The sequence below is a fragment of the Physeter macrocephalus genome, chromosome 21 (genome assembly GCF_002837175.3).
Source record: "Physeter macrocephalus isolate SW-GA chromosome 21, ASM283717v5, whole genome shotgun sequence".
Classification (NCBI taxonomy): domain Eukaryota; kingdom Metazoa; phylum Chordata; class Mammalia; order Artiodactyla; family Physeteridae; genus Physeter; species Physeter macrocephalus.
Window position 1 is genome coordinate 116886471 of NC_041234.1, and position 16308 is coordinate 116902778.

Sequence of the window (16308 nt, forward strand, 5' to 3'; positions counted from 1 at the left end):
GCGGAGCACAGGCTCCGGACGCGCAGGCTCGGCGGCCGTGGCTCGCGGGCCCGGCCGCTCCGCGGCACGTGGGATCCTCCCGGACCGGGGCGCGAACCCGCGTCCCCTGCATCGGCAGGCGGACTCTCAACCGCTGCGCCACCAGGGAAGCCCTGTCATGCTTTTTTGAGCATTCTCACATATCATTAATTTTTAAAACTTTATTTTAAGGCTTCATTATATAATATTATGCAACATGATTACATCATATTTGATTTAACCACCCCCTTTGTTGAACATTTGAGACTGTTTCCATTATTCAGCACTGTAAATAGAAAACTTCAGTAAGCAGCATTATGCATGTCTGGCTTTTTTTCCCTTAGGATAAAATTCTAGCAGTGGAATTATTGGATCGGGGGGCATGAACGTTTTTAAGGCTGTTGATACTTGTTGTCAAGCATCCTTCAGCGGGATGAGAAAATGCCAGTATCCCCTACTCCTCCTTTTTAAAAAAAAATTTTATTGAAGTATAGTTGATTTACAGTGTTCTGTTAATTTTTGCGGTACAGCAAAGTGATGCAGTTTTATATGTATATAATATATGTATTCTTTTTCGTATTCTTTTCCATTGTGGTTTATCACAGGATATTGAATATAGTTCCCTGTGCTCTACAGTAGGACCTTGTTGTTTATCCATCCTATACGTACTAGTTTGCATCTGCTAATCCCAGACTCCCAATCCATCCCTCCCCCACCCCTCTCCCCCTTGGCGACCACAAGTCTGTTCTCTATGTCTGTGAGTCTCTTTCTGTTTCATAAAAGTTCATTTGTGTCATATTTTAGATTCCACATATAAGTGACATCCTTTGGTATTTGTCCTTCTCTGTCTGGCTTATTTCACTTAGTATGATAATCTCTAGGTCCATCCATGTTGCTGCAAATGGCATAATTTCGTTCTTTTTTATGGCTGAACAGTATTCCTTTGTATATATGTTCCACGTGTTCTTTATCCATTCATCTGTTGATGGCCATTTAGGTTGTTTCCATGTCTCGGTTATTGTAAATAGTGCTGCTGTGAGCATAGGGGTGCGTGTATCCTTTTGGACCATGTTTTTCCCCGGATATAGGCCCAGGAGTGGGATTGCAGGATCATATGGTAGCTCTGTTTTTAGTTTTTTAAGGAACCTCCACACTGTTCTCCATAGCGGCTGCACCAATTTACATTCCCACCAACAGTATAAGAGGGTTCCCTTTTCTCCACACCCCCTGCAGCATTTGTTATTTGTAGACTTTTAGCATCACTTGGAAAGTTTTGTTATTTTGAAAGTTTAAGCATATCAAAAGTTTCTAAATGTTTATTCCAAAATATTTTCCCTTACCTCTCTGTTAGCTATTACTGACGCATTTGTAGGTGATCCAGTGTCTAAGGCTGAGTCTTTGCCACTCAGGAAGGTGGGCATGTCCTGGGTAGGAAGACCAGCAGTCCCTCATTTTCAATGCTAACCTAGGCAGTCCTGGACAAACGAGGACAGTCGTGTGCTTCGTTTGGCTCAGTGTCACCGGGTCACTGGACTTAAATCCTGGAAATGTCAGAGAGCGGGTTTCTCATGTGAGGGAGACCTTTCAGAAAGCTGCGTTTCTGTGCAAGAGTCTTTCCTTTGGTTCACATGATCCTTGAAGATCTTTACAAAATTATAAACCGTTCTCCTTTGGGAGCTTTGAAAAGTTTTTGTACTGGACTTAATTATTTGCATGACTTTATGGGTTCTGGGGCCTATTTTATCTCTTTTGAACTATGACCTAAAGCCACTTTTAAACCCAAACCAGAAAGAATGAACAATTTTGCCCCTCCAGAAATATGTGGACAGAGTTCAGGGATTGTTACTGAGATGAGGAGGAACGAACGCAGCGTGACGATGAGGGCGCAACGTATTCAGAGAAGCAAAGTGGTTCTGAAAGTGACATTTTCTGACACCGTTCTCAGCTGACATTGTTATAATCACAGAATGCAGTGTGTGCAGTGCTGATTCCAAATCACAGTAGGGGAAATTGAGGGTGGAGACATTTTTCATTATACTGTGAGGCTGGAAGGAGCATTATGTTATCCTAGGGATCGTTTTGTTAATGGAAATGCCTCCGATCCTCTGTATGTCCGTCATAAATAGATTCAAATCGCTTCAGGGACATTGATCCTGTGTTTCACTTCACTTCCCCTACGTCCTGTGATTATGAGAAACCCAAGCCACACTCCATCCGGGATGAGAAATCACTGTCCCGCCAAGTGAACCCGGTAATTTCATCAATTCTCCGGCGCCTCGTGAAAGAACCCGTGAAGCAGCTGACTAATGAAAGTTGCAGAGCTCCCCCATATTGACGAAAGAGGATTTCTTGATGCCTTTTGCTTTGAGCCACAGGTAGAGAGCATAGAGGGTGAAAAATTCACCCAAAAGAGATTATTTGTTTTTCTAGCAAACGGATCTGCCCCCAAACTGGAATTTTACCCTTTTCTTAATAATAAATAGCATTTTAAAGTTAAAAGCAAAACATGGAAACGAGGCCATTTGTGATTTTCTTCGTTCCAATGTGCCCGAGTTGGGATTTTCATCCGATTGGAAAAATAAGTCACTCCCAAGCGGAGACCTAATATGCCAGGTTTAATAAGCAAACCAGGACCTCCCCAAACCAGGATTTAGAATGAAAACAGTGACACACCTCTTGAAGACTGTGAAGCGGCATTGAATAGAGCTGCTTGAAAAGCCAAAGTGGAGTTTTGATGGGCCTCCTTTCAAAGGATTCTAACTCCTGCCTCTACCTGATTACAGAAAGCAGTGTAAAGAGCGAATCAGAGATGCTACCTTTCTTCCTTCTTTTCTGACAGAATTCACAAACATTTCCCCCAGCATTCAACAGTGTCTCTCAGTGTCTCCTCAGGAAGAAAGATGGCCTTCAGTCATTGTCACACGTCTACAGGGAGAGAGGCTTTAAGTGCCAACTGCATACTCACGACTGGATGGACTCAGTGAATTACCGCACAATGGAAGGGCTGGCTTTTAGTAGGGTCGAGAAGAAGCAAAATCACTGAAAAGAAATTGGAAATTTTCTGTGTGTCAAAGAGTGAAATACTCTGATGTGTAGGGTGCACCCTGAGAGTTCATATCCTTCATCGACTTGAACACTTAAAGCATTTTCAAAGCGCCTTAAGCAAGGCATTGTCGGCGAGTTTGTCAATACAGTAAAGAGCATATGCAGCTCTTATGCTAACACATATATATGGAGTCTAAAAAAAAAAATGGTTCTGAAGAACCTAGGAGCAGGACAGGAATAAAGACGCAGACGTAGAGAATGGACTTGAGGACACGGGGAGGGGGAAGGGAAAGCTGGGACGAAGTGAGAGAGTGGCATGGACTTATATGCACTACCAAACGTAGAATAGATAGCTAGTGGGAAGCAGCCGCACGGCACAGGGAGATCAGCTCGGCGCTTTGTGACCACCTAGAGGGGTGGGATAGGGAGGGTGGGAGGGAGGGAGACGCGAGAGGGAAGAGATATGGGGACGTATGTATCTGTAGAGCTGATTCACTTTGTTATACAGCATAAACTAACACACCGTTGTAAAGCAATTATACTCCAATAAAGATGTTAAAAAAAAGTTTGAAATCATTTCTTCCAAATATAAATATTCAGGATTTTTCAATATGGCTATATTAAGCTGACACTCAATGCCAAGCCTACAGTTATGGAACCTAAGCACCTCTATTTGCCAATAGAGGATTTCAGTGTAACCCTTCTGCTTCCGGCTCGTTCCATGTTACTGCATCTATCTGTGCGGCCTTAGAAGGAAAATGTAAAGCATAGTCTTACATTTGAATAACATTGTCTCTATGTGTTCTGGCCTCAGTTCCATGATCTGAAGATAGCTTTATAGCTCCCTACCACTTCACGGATTTGCCGTTGACACCGAAAGGTCAGGCCGGATTCGGCTTCATGGTGACGATCAAGAGTGATGTTATGGACAAAAGCGTGGGTGGTATCTGCTGTGTTCCCTCTTGTGTCCTCAGGATCAAGCCTGTCGCAGGTGACCATAAGAAATTTGAAAAATGGTTTATTGCTCTTGTACTTTCAAATAAATTAGCTTTGATTATTTTTTTAAAATCACAGAAATAAATAAATTTCTAGTAAGAAAAAAGCTCCAACTACAGGTGAAATATTTAGCTATTTGGAAACTTTTAGAGATTGTAGTATTTTAAAAATTATTTTCAACTACTTTTTGGTCCTTTGCAGTTTGAGGGAAAAGTCATTGTACTTACAGCTTTGTCTGGTGTGTCTATATTGGGTGGGAGTGGGGACACAGAGTTACAAAGAAAGTGAATGATTGTGACAGCACCACTCAGCTGTCTGTCAAAATCAAGTCCCAAAGCCTCTTCCATCATTTCCTCAATTGAAAGCATTCGCTAGCCAATCTCCTGCCATTTCCTGTTCCGTTCAAGCCCTGATGTTAGGTCAACTCCCTCTGATTCACCAGGCCTTTAGACTCATTCATTGATTTATTCCACACATGTTTATGGAGCCCCAGTTCTGTGCCAGGCTCTGTGCTAGGTGCCAGGAATGTTGCAGTGAACACAGCAGACACTGTCACTGTCCTCATGGACTGGGAACAAAGCCTGTGTCTTCCATTGTGTTTGCCCCGATGCCCAGCATAGTGTCTACTGCACAGGAGAACTTAGTGACGTTTGGTGAATAGATGACAAATCATTGAATGAATTAGTGTGTGAATGAGAAAGTGAGTGATACAGTTCTCAGCAAGTTTAGACTTCGTTAGCTCCCGGCACCGTTGTCTCCAATTATGAACCTCACTGTGCTGCTTATGGTATCACGGTGCTACCTGGGCATGAGCCGTAGTGTTGTTCAGCATCTCATCATGAAGAGTCAGAAGAGCAAGTTTCCTCTGATCTCCGTGCGAGGAAAAGGGCTCTTCCTTGGCATCTAATTGGCTGGTTCTCATGTCAGGCACCTTCTGAATCTCCCAGCCTCTTGGGAGCACCTCTTTGCTCTGGCTGCCAGGAGACAGCTCCTCCTTTTTGACCCACCTGGAGTAAGTATCCCGGCTTTTGTAGAAAACATTTGGGCTGCTTAATCTTGACCCGATCCCACTGTCTTTATTCCTTCCATTTTTTTTTATGTCATCGTATTATGTTCATCTCCATAAGCAGCCTCACATTTTGTGACAGAACAGGATTGAACTTGTAAAATATAACATAAAAGCGCAGGCAGCATGAAGTCACTGACCTTCACTGGCCAAAAGCTGGGGAAGCTTTTTCTGCGTAACTTACTTCTTGAACTCTGGCTGTGCTTGGCTGAATTACTTTATATTTTCAAATAAATGTACCATGGCCATCCCCAAAACAACAGGTATTGATTTTCAAAAATCTTTTTGAGTATCGAGAATCTCAAAGCATTTTATGGGCTCAAGGCATCTAGATTTGCCCATATTCTCCTGGTAAAAACTTTTCCGGTACTTGGTAGTGAGTGTGCTAGACAGTGAAAAAATGTTTGCTGAATTGAATTATACTGCGTGTTTTACCTCCTGGGCTTTTCTAGGGGAGTAAAAACCAAAACCTGAAATCCTGATCTCTGAGATAAGTGTAGAACATGTCTGTGGAGGGTTAAACTTCAAGTTTGGCACTGGATCCTAGAACCAGTATTTCTTTTATGATGCCGCACCCCAAACATTTTCTACTCAGAACAAATGAGAAGACCTTAGGACAGGTCTAATTTGCTATTTTCTACTTCTTTTCACCTGATTGTGTTTATGAGAGAGCAAGGTAGGAAATTAGTAAGAGAAATTGAGGACGAATTCAGGGATGTCAGGTTCTGGACCTCCAGATACATAGCTTTGATACCCAAGTGATTAAATTTTTATTTTTACCACCCCCCTCTCTAGTGGAGCCGGTTGGAAGCGTGGCATGTAAGGTATCACCCAGTAAAGGAATTTGCTCAGGGAATAAACTAACAACCGTAAGGTTTTCCTGGGAGCAGAGGGAGACTTCATTTCAGAAAAGTTCATGCTTTAATATTCAAATAATTATTACGTTAATCTGTAGATTAGTCAGCTGAAATATGAAATCCTTTGGCACAAGCTTAATGAAAATTGTCATAACGGTGCCAAAAAGAAATCTTATGGTGGCCTTTTAAATACCAAAGAAATTCCCCATTGTTGTGATAAAATACAGATGTGGCTTCGAAAAAAAGTTGCAGAGTGAGCAGAAATAGAATGTATAATTAGAACAAAGAGGACGTAAATCAAATTAATCTTCATCTGACAGGAACAGTTACATTTACATCATTGACTGCAAAGTCATAGCCAAAATTGAAATTAGAAACAGATAATTATGATAAGAGAAGACACTTATGCTGACTTTTCTCATGCATAATTGGAAAGCATACAAAATGCAATGCTTGTTCTAATTAGAATTACCATTAAAAGATGCCAGTTTGGATGAATTCTGGGTTTTGCCATAAAATAAGTTGTTGAAATAATTGAACTCTGGACATGCAAATTTATTTGCCTGTTTGTTCAAGATCAGAACAGGAAGTGAGTTCAGGAATACAACCTTAATAGTAGCAGTGATAAGAATTATGTTCATTTTTTTTCTGTCAGCGGCATATTATAATTGTGTTGGCTTTGTTTTGTTTCTTTTGTCTTTCTCTTTTTTTTTTTTGCTTTTATTGTTAAAATCTGCCTTTCACCTCCTTTTGCAGCCTCTTTTTGTATGTGTACCTACATACACACATGGCTTATAAAAACAGAGGATCCAGTCATTCACTTGGCATGTACAAAAAGTGTTTGTGACGGTGTCAGAAATGCAGATGTCAGAAGACCTTGTGATACAGTCCCGTTATTTCATCTTGAAGTTCAAATTTGCTATTTCTGAATGACTGTACTCAAAGGGAAAATTTGCTTCCCATGGACAGATCCTTTTGAAATATTTGTTCCTGAATTCCTCACTAGAATCAATCTCTTTGGCTGTTGGGAGAAGCAGGGTGAGGTGTTGGCCAGAGTTCTGGGGCTTCTAGTGGGGCCCCAGGGGTTGTTACTCTGTGGTATCGCTTTACTACTCAGTATTCTTTGCTTTTCTTGATCTCTTGTCCTGTTTCTCTTATTTTCTTTCTTTCTTCTTACCTTTTCCTTCTTCCAAGATGAAGCTTCTGGTCTGTTCAGTAGCAGCGGTGGGCCTAGCTGCCTAGCTAGACCTCCAGGGCCCTTTGGGGGTAACTTTCATTCTTTTCCATTAGATTCACTCTGTCGTATCATGATACACGTTACTGTGGATTGTGAAACTCCTGATTCTATCTTTGCTGGAAATGTATCAGTTCCTGGCAAGAGAGGTGGACCCGGACACGCCAAAGGAAATGTTTTTCAAAGCCCCTTACTTCCTGATTGTGGTAAAGAGTTTTAGCTCTGCCTAAACAAAGTGTACCTTAGTTGCTTTCCGAAAGTAGATGGATTGGGGTTTACAGAACCCCTTTTTGCATAGCATACAGGATTTCTGTTTAGGGTAACATTGAATGCCTTACTATCTAGGGCCCTTTACAGCGTTGCAGAGGATTGCTATATGAGGTTGTAGATTTCCTTCCTAAGAAGCAAGGAGGATTCTGATCTGTCAAGGGTTACTTATTGAGGGTGATGCTGCCTGAGGTTTCTCCAATTCTATGATCCTGATCATTGTCAGCTTTCTTCTTGGCTTAGTGTTCTCTCAGAATTTTCCAGCGCTTAGAAATGCCAGAAGAAGTACTGAAGGGTGGTTTCCCCCTTGATTATGGGTAGCATTATCTTTCCTTGGCCATCACATTTTTGTTTGGGTTGCGTTTTTGTTTATTTGGTTGGTTTTGGCCAAAGGGCAAAGAGCAGAAGAGAAAGTAACTAGTTCTGATTTTAAGGACCAGAACAGTAGAAACCCCAAATGCCAACTGAATAGAACTTCTCAGATGACTGTTATACAGGTGATACAGTTTTTGCCAACATGAATTATAGAAGTGATTCCTTATTGTACACGGTGTTTAAAAAAGGCAATTGGAAGGGAGAGAGGATTTTCAAGGCCAAAATAAAACATGACGATTTATCGTAAGGTCCAAGTTGTATTATTAACATAGTTAGATGATACAGGTTAAATGATCACAGTCAGTTAAGGGGTAGTTGTAAAAACTAAGCATTAATAACTTCTTAAGTAAAAGGACTTTATTTGAGAAAACAACATCATGGAAGAAAGCATGACTGTGATGTAACAAATGGCATCGATGTGACCATCCCAGGAGGATTTCTACTGTGAAGAAACAAACAAACAAAAAACCACCTCCAATGCTGGACTCAGAAGAGAGTTTTCAATTGAGAGATTTAGACGTACAGGCCGATTGATGGCAAGGCTCACCAACAAAGGCCTCCAGCATCCTAAAGCCCTGCCTGTCTTAAGGGAGAAAGGCATTCCAAAGCCTGTGATTTCCTAATATCCTTGCGACTACACGCTGAACAAACGAATTTGCTAAGAACTTAAAAAGGCTGACAAACAAATTACAACCATCTTGATAGAGGGTGATTATTGGCGTTACCGACTCAGTTGCTTATTCTTAATGAAATAAGACAGCTTTATTTTCACAACTTGGCTTGTAGTATTGGTGAAGGATATTGAATGCTTTTTTTTTTTTTTTTTTTTTTTGCGGTACGCGGGCCTCTCACTGTCGTGGCCTCTCCCGTCGTTGCGGAGCACAGGCTCCGGACGCGCAGGCTCAGCGGCCGTGGCCCGCGGGCCCAGCCGCTCCGCGGCACGTGGGATCCTCCCGGACCGGGGCACGGACCCGCGTCGTCCCCTGCATCGGCAGGCGGACTCTCAACCACTGCGCCACCAGGGAAGCCCTGAATGCTTTTTTAATGAGCAGTACTATGCAGCTAGATAGCCTTTTACATTTGCAGACATCATCGAAGGCAATTGTATTTCATTTTCTTTCTAAGGCTTCTGTGAAGTAGGCCATGATAACCATGCCCATTGTATAGAAAGAATGACTGTAAAGTGTGGCTCCGATATAATGAGACTTGACAATGTAATCTGAATGCTTATCTCCTGACGGCCAGGGTCCCTGGGAGGCTGGCTATAAATGTACTGGCTGGTGCCTAACTCAGGCCCCGTGCCTCCTTTGGGTTGTTCCTTCTTGCTTGGAGCATGGGCCTTGGGCTGGCCCCAATTTCCCTGCCTGGTGAACTCTTATTCACCCCACAAAAGAGCCTTCTCCTGGTCTCCCTCCTGCAGTTTGCTCTGCTTCCTTCCCTGCCCCACCCCCAGACGTCCCTCCCAGTCTTCCCTGGCCCTGCCTCCCTCCATTCCTATGAAGGTGAGAGCATCCATCACGCAGACTACAGCGATCTCGTCACCTAGGCTGCCCAGATTAAACTGGTGAACCCTTGTGGCCCCTGCATCTGGGACGTGTGTCCCAGGTGCCTGCAACCGTCCCTCCTCCTCAAGAACTCAGAGCTGAGGTTAAGAGGCCTTCATTAAATGCAGTTCACAGCTCCAGAACCGCACTCGCAGGTCCTCAGTGGCGCAAGCCTGCTGTTCCCACCCTGCTGCCCTGACAATTTTATAGAGTGTCTTGGTTGGGCTTAGGGGGTTCTCTTTTCACATGGAACAAAAACGTGTCTGTGCTCACGTGCGCACGCACGTGCACACACAATTTCTAAGTCACTGTGGTCTGTAAGGACCTTTCATTTTCAGAGGACTAGTGGCGTAGGCTACAGGTAAGGCTTTCCCGTAGACATCACATGGAGAATAAATTCAAAAGAAAAGTTGCTGTCTCGGGTAGAGACTGGGAGAAAACAAAAGCACAGCATTCTGGGTACGCTGACCAAAATGTGGGGTTTTTTTTTGCGTTGGCAGGAAGTCCTGAGGATGTGTTTTTGTTTCTTTTTGTTTGTCGTACAACCGATCCTTTCCGCGGAGTGTGGTTCCTCCCAGACACCACGGACTTAGGAATCAGATCTTGCCACCGTCTGACTTCTTTTTTATCCCAAAGTTTCTCCTTGAATTCCCCTCTACGGCCCTTTGAAGGAGGTGGCGTGCTCTCCCACCTACAGATGAGAAAGTTAAGATTCAGAGAGGCTGAGGAAGCTGGGCGTGCGTGCAGCCAGAGTGTACGTTGCCGGGCACGTGTACGTGACTGCGCACGCGGGCTGCCTCTGCGCTGAGACTGCCGCGTCTCATCTCTCCCAGCAAAGTGCAGCGGGGACCCTGCCGGAGGGAAACTTGATGGATGAAAGATCATATGCCAAAACAGATAAATTAGGCTTCTTTATCATAAAAAGGCGTGCCATAAAAACCGTGACAACGCGGACTTCCTTTGTGGAGAGCAACGTGCACCGTCCTTACGCAGGGGCTCTTTTGAATACGTGGGGAGAAAAAGGCAGCGGTGGTGGCTGGTTTTCACGAATGGCCAGAACACGAACCTGTAGCGGAAGAGACTAAGGTGACAGGGTGGCAGGCAGTGCTGACAGTGATGTATTCTTGTTCCCTATCGATAAACTTTAAACAGCTTAAAATGCCTGGTACTGTATGTCCAAGTGTGTCCCCGGGTAGCTCAGTCAGAAACACAGAGCCACTTCTTAGTACACAGGCGACAGAGACTTTGGTCCTGCCCTTCCACCCTGGACTTGGCTCCCATTCCCCTCTGGGGCTGTTGTTTCAGCGGGAATCCAGAACAGACGCTCTGACCGTCCGGGGAGCGAGCCAGGCTTGTTGGAGTCTTGTGGAAAACGACACTCCTCCGACTCAGGACTCGAAACTGATTGAACAGCTTCCAAACCCAGGCCCCTTGTCATTGCCCTGTTATGCAATTTTGGGCCGATTCCCAGGAAAGATCTCCCCAGACTTTCAGCTCTCCAAATGGGAAGTTCATTTCAAAGGAGTACATTTTGCCTTCCAGTAAAAACGGTTCTACAACATTGTCATTTCTGCTGCTGAAGTCAGCGCGTTCCCTGTGAATGTGTGCCTTCCCTGTGAGTCCAGTTATCAGCGAAATTCATCTGGGCCGGTTCAGAGCCTTCCCAGATTATTCAGCCAGCCAGCCATCCGACACACACTTGGGCAGTGCCTGCTACGTGCGAGTACCGGGTTAGACATGAGCGGGGTGTGTTGGGGGAAAGCCTGGAGAGAACAGAAACTTACCACGATTGTCCGTGGCAAGATACGCACACAGATAACTATAATTCAAGATGGAAACTGCTATGAGAGGTGCAGATTAGCGCCAGCCAGGGTTTTGGGGGAAGGCCTCAGAAGCAGGAAGTGATATTTGATCTGAAATTTGAAATATCAGTGGCGTTTGTAATTGTGGAGTTGGAGGGAAGTGTGTGGTTTCAAGGGCAGGAGACAAGGATGAATGGGTGGAATCTCATGCAAATTTCAACTGCATCATAAGTGATATGGCAAGGTCATCCATGATCCAATGAGAAGTGGAAGGGATGACCGCGGCTCCTGTAGTCTGGAAAGGCCTCATGGAAGCCTTGGATAGAACATTTGAGGAGCCTGAAGGGGGCGGATCGCTCACTCCTTCATGAGGATCGACCATAAAACATATTTTAACACAGAGACTCCTTTGACCTGCTTGTCATGACTTTTGGGGTACATACTGCAATTATTTGCAGTTCATACAGTATGCAGGCATTTCACCGCAAGTGTATTCGTGCAGAAAAGACTTAACATTGAAGTACTGAAACCAGAATCTTTAGAAGGGCCTGCCTGCAAGGTTGGCCCTTGGCTGGCCTCTGCGAACTTGGCTTTGAAGACATTCCCTAACTGAAAGAGTTGGCTCATTGGGCCTAGACTGTTGCTACAAACAATGTGATTTATGCTGAACACCTGCTTTCTTTCTGGGAGTCTGGAATTTAGGCAGAGAGGGCCCGCGTGGCCAGCCCCCAAGCTGTGAGTGCCAAGTCTCCAACTGGCTGCAGAGGCCTCACGGGCATATGACCACATTTTCACAGTTGGGGCAGAACTTGCTCTGTATGGCCCTTCGCAGAAGGGACAGCATATAAGGAGGCCTGCACACGGATCTCTCCAGAGGTCACCTGTGTCTTCTCTCCTTATTATACCGTCAGAAACCTTAGCCGCGAACTACAGCTATATGCTGAGTTCTCCGACAGTGTGGGTGATTTTATGGACACCGCAGAACAGGATTACAGTGTGCCTGGGACTAATTGGCTCCTTTGTGTCATCTAAGGGAAGAAAATATCAGTTCTCAAATACAACTTATCAGGTTATAGAAGGACCTGACGATTTGCCGCAAACAGGACCAAGACCTGCATTTCTTCCTTATAACCACTTTCTCCTCTTCTCCATCTGTAATTGCAAGGAGATGACTCCTGCTTTCCATGTTGTGAACGTTCCTCCAATCTACTGAATTCCCGGAATAGAAGCCACCTTTGAGCCCCATTGCCATCTTCTCTGTGTTATGACTGGCAGTGACCCAAGTAAAGACAGTAGTAAATATTCTTTCTCCTCTCACACCAGGTGATCCTCAGTCAATCTGATTGCTAACCCATTTGCTCTCTAGCTCTAACAGATGTTGCATTTGGAGATGGAAATCAATGTTACAAAATATTAACAAAAGGGGAGAACTTACAGGAAAGTGAACCCAAACGACTCCCTGCTTATTTAATACAGCAGGATCTTGGCCTGTTGTTGTGCTGGGTTTTGCCAATAGATTTCAAGGGACGTAATTTTAAGTAGGCAATTAGTTCTCTGAGGTGCGTACATGCATCCCAGAGATCCGGGAGTCGTGAAGGTAGGAAGACGACCCCAATTGAAATGAAAGGACAGATCGAAAGTTTACTTGCAGAAGACACCTGCAGAATTCACGCAAGACTGGATGTAGGCAGGGGACTGCTGGCCCTACAAATGTGTTTTTTGACCCATAATAGGTTACAGCCTGATTTAATAGGTCACATTTCACTGCTTTTATGGGCATCCTTACGTCTTCTTTTCAGGGTAATTATCTCAACACACATCTGATGCGGCAATGTAATTGACTCGCTTTGGTACAGTTATAGGTTAATGAAGCAGACTAACTTTTTCAGACGAAATCACTCATGTTTTGTTTTTGAAGTGAAATAGAAATGTATTTAGAAGGCGATGCTTGATACATTAAAAATTCTCAAAGGGCTGACAATTTTGATTTCTCATCCTTTATGCATCACAGTGCGTAGCCATGAAGAAAGGATTATAGAGGCATCTGAAAGCAGCTTGGATGTTTGAAATGTAGAATCCAAGAGGAAAGAATGGCAAAATGTTGTTTTTGATGAGTTTAACGTTGGCTGTTTAAAATACCATGTGATTATTGTAGAAGAGTGGTTTTCATTTTCAAGGTTTTTTGTGTTTTTTTTTTTTTCACCTGAGCACCCAATGAATTTCAGGTATAATATTTGGTTACTTTAAAATTTTCATCAAACATCGTTCCAAAAGTCCGTTTGGGACGTAATCTTTTTATCCTCTAATGACAGCTGTGTGACGATTTCATTATTAGGAATTTCCAAATAGTTGAAGGCAATGAAGAAATAGGAGATATTTAAGCTTAGAATTGGGATTGAGGAAACAGAAGCCTTATGCATTTTAGTTTACATTCGTTTGTCACAGAGTTAAAAGTACCATGGATTCCAAACCAACATAAGAAGACAAAGTATAATAACTAATCAGCCCTCCATTGATCAAGGAGCAGTTGGTTATGTATGGTGTAATTATTTCTGTTAAAAAAAAAATATGTATGTTTAAAAAAAAGAAGCACTAGAAGACCATATGCCAAGATGTTAATTCTAGTCATTTCTAGGTGGGGGGGCTATAGAGTCTCCTTTTTCATTACCTGCATCTCCTAAATTTTATATAAATACCGTGCCCTTTTTGGTCATGAGATAAAATAAGATTATGTATCTTTTAGAGAAAAGAAGTAATTAGTGTGGGAAACTCTGAAAGTAACAGTAACTGTACATTGGTTGTGGTTACTTTTTTTTTTCAAATCTTTATGAGGAGAAAGTGACCCTCCGATGAAGGCCATTTCCAGCTCTTATTAAGCAGCCTCTTATAACCAAATTGAGGACCAGGGCAATTTCACACGCATTTATGAAGAGGGTAGCGTCCTGAGTAGTAAATGAGATTCATCCTGGAAATATGCAAAACTGGGGAGAGAATTAATCAGAATGACACACAAAAAAAGAGCGTTGTCAAAGGGTTAGTGAAATTAGCTCACATTTCAGGCGCAGGGAGATTTTCTGGTGGAAAAATAGGACAGAAGGTAGTTTTTCTCTTTGTGCGGGGTGGAAACCATCTAGGGAAGGATGTTGGATCTCCAGAGTTCCTCCATATGAGAAATATATAGGAAACGGGAACGAGGAGGCCCCCGAATTCACAGGAAAACTAGGCTTCTCTCAGGAAATCTGAGTTAGAAGCCATTCATCTTTGCAAAAGGTTAGAATGCAGGAGATGAGTGACCACCATGCTTCAGTAAGTTATTTCACATACACAGTCTTGAGCTTTGGGGAGAAAACTTCCATTTCAGAGAGATTGCTCTTCAAATGAAGATGCTGGACTCATCTTGAGTTGTTGCAGATAACAACTATCAGCATAGACTGGTCAGAAATGGTGAGTCAGGATGACTGCCTATATCCTCTCATTTTTGTTCGGTTTTTTTTTTTTCTTTTTTTTTTTTTTGCGGCACGCGGGCCTCTCACCGCTGCGGCCTCTCCCGCTGCGGAGCACAGGCTCCGGACGCGCAGGCCCGGCGGCCACGGCTCACGGGCCCAGCCGCTCCGCGGCACGCGGGATCCTCCCGGACCGGGGCGCGAGCCCGCGCCCCCTGCGTCGGCAGGCGGACTCCCAACCACTGCGCCGCCAGGGAAGCCCTATCCTATCATTTTTTAACTCACTTACCGTTAGTGGTTTATGTCCCAACTTTCTCCAAAAATGAATCAAGGCAGTCAAAAAACTTAAGATGAATATTAGCAAAGACAATTCAAATAATGATTAAAAAGTTATAAAAATTATTTAGAAGGAGGAAGAGACATACCAGGAACCTCACATATAATCACCAGCCAGGATTGAGCACTTATTTGAGCTCCGATTACTGTCTTTTTCACATGAGATAGATGTTATATCCTCCTTGTATGAGCACAGGCTGACGTGGAAGAAAATAAGAGTCTGGAGCAGTTTGTGTCTAATGCCCTGTTGACCCATACAGTTTCCCTGCACTTAATGACAAACACTTTAATGGTCTTATCTCTTCCTCCAATTCTCCCTCTTCCTTCCCACTCTGCTGACTTCATATCCTCCCTTATTCATTAACCTTTCTTGTGTTTCCCATCAGATTTATATCTCTACAAATACAGGAATACTATATAGTTGGCAACTGCTCTCGGAATACCCATGGCCACTGCTTGAAAAAGAACAACCAGACAGTCAAAGGGCAACCTGTACAATTCTGGAATTCCTCTCTTCTCCTCCGTCATGTTTATGGGAACATACTGCTTTTGCTTAGGGGGAAATTTCATTTCTTTGGCCTCAGACCAGTGGGTTGGGAGTGCAGTTTATAACTAACTGGACACGCTGCTCTCTGCAGAGCAATTGCCCGGTGCTGTTCCTTGTTCTTAAGCCAAATGGCAGAAAAAATAAAAATCAGTAACTGTTTCATCAAATAACGAACTTTGGGGGCCTTTTGAGCTATCAGAAAGAGTGAGTTGGACTTTCTTGGACTGGAACCTGCAGAGTAATTTTTATTGATTGGGTAGTTCAGCTCTTTTGCTTGATTCATTGTAATTATGCACAATCAACACATCCTTATCTTGAATGATTATTCATGCAAATGGATCTGCCTTTAGTGAAAAGCTCTACGGCGTAGCGGAGCCTTCTTTGTTCATTTAGATACAGTTGATGTCAAGGAGGGCGTTTGTTACAAAAGTTGATTAGGTGGCCAGGAAAGAGTTGTCCGTTTCTTTTGGTTCACGAGTTCCTGCAAGTTATACCTATAACTTCTATATGAGATGCTTTTCTATTGTGGTATCTGAAAATAGCTTATAAAATTAGAACTGCTGCAACTGACAGGCTGGAATAATAGTGACCCCTGTGCTAGCATGCATGTTGCTTTCCTCAATAGCACATGGTGGGCTTCCCTGGCGGCGCAGTGGTTGAGAGCCCGCCTGCCGATTCAGGGGACACGGGTTCGTGCCCCGGTCCGGGAAGATCCCACGTGCCGCGGGGCGGCTGGGCCCGCGAGCCGTGGCCGCTGAGCCTGCGCGTCCGGAGCCTG

General features: G+C 43.7%; 1 protein-coding gene across 2 annotated transcripts in view; it reads left to right on the forward strand.

Moving 5' to 3' along the window:
* The window catches only part of AFF2 (ALF transcription elongation factor 2), a 496057-nt gene that overhangs the window by 259071 nt on the left and 220678 nt on the right, over positions 1-16308 (forward strand). The window lies entirely within an intron of this gene.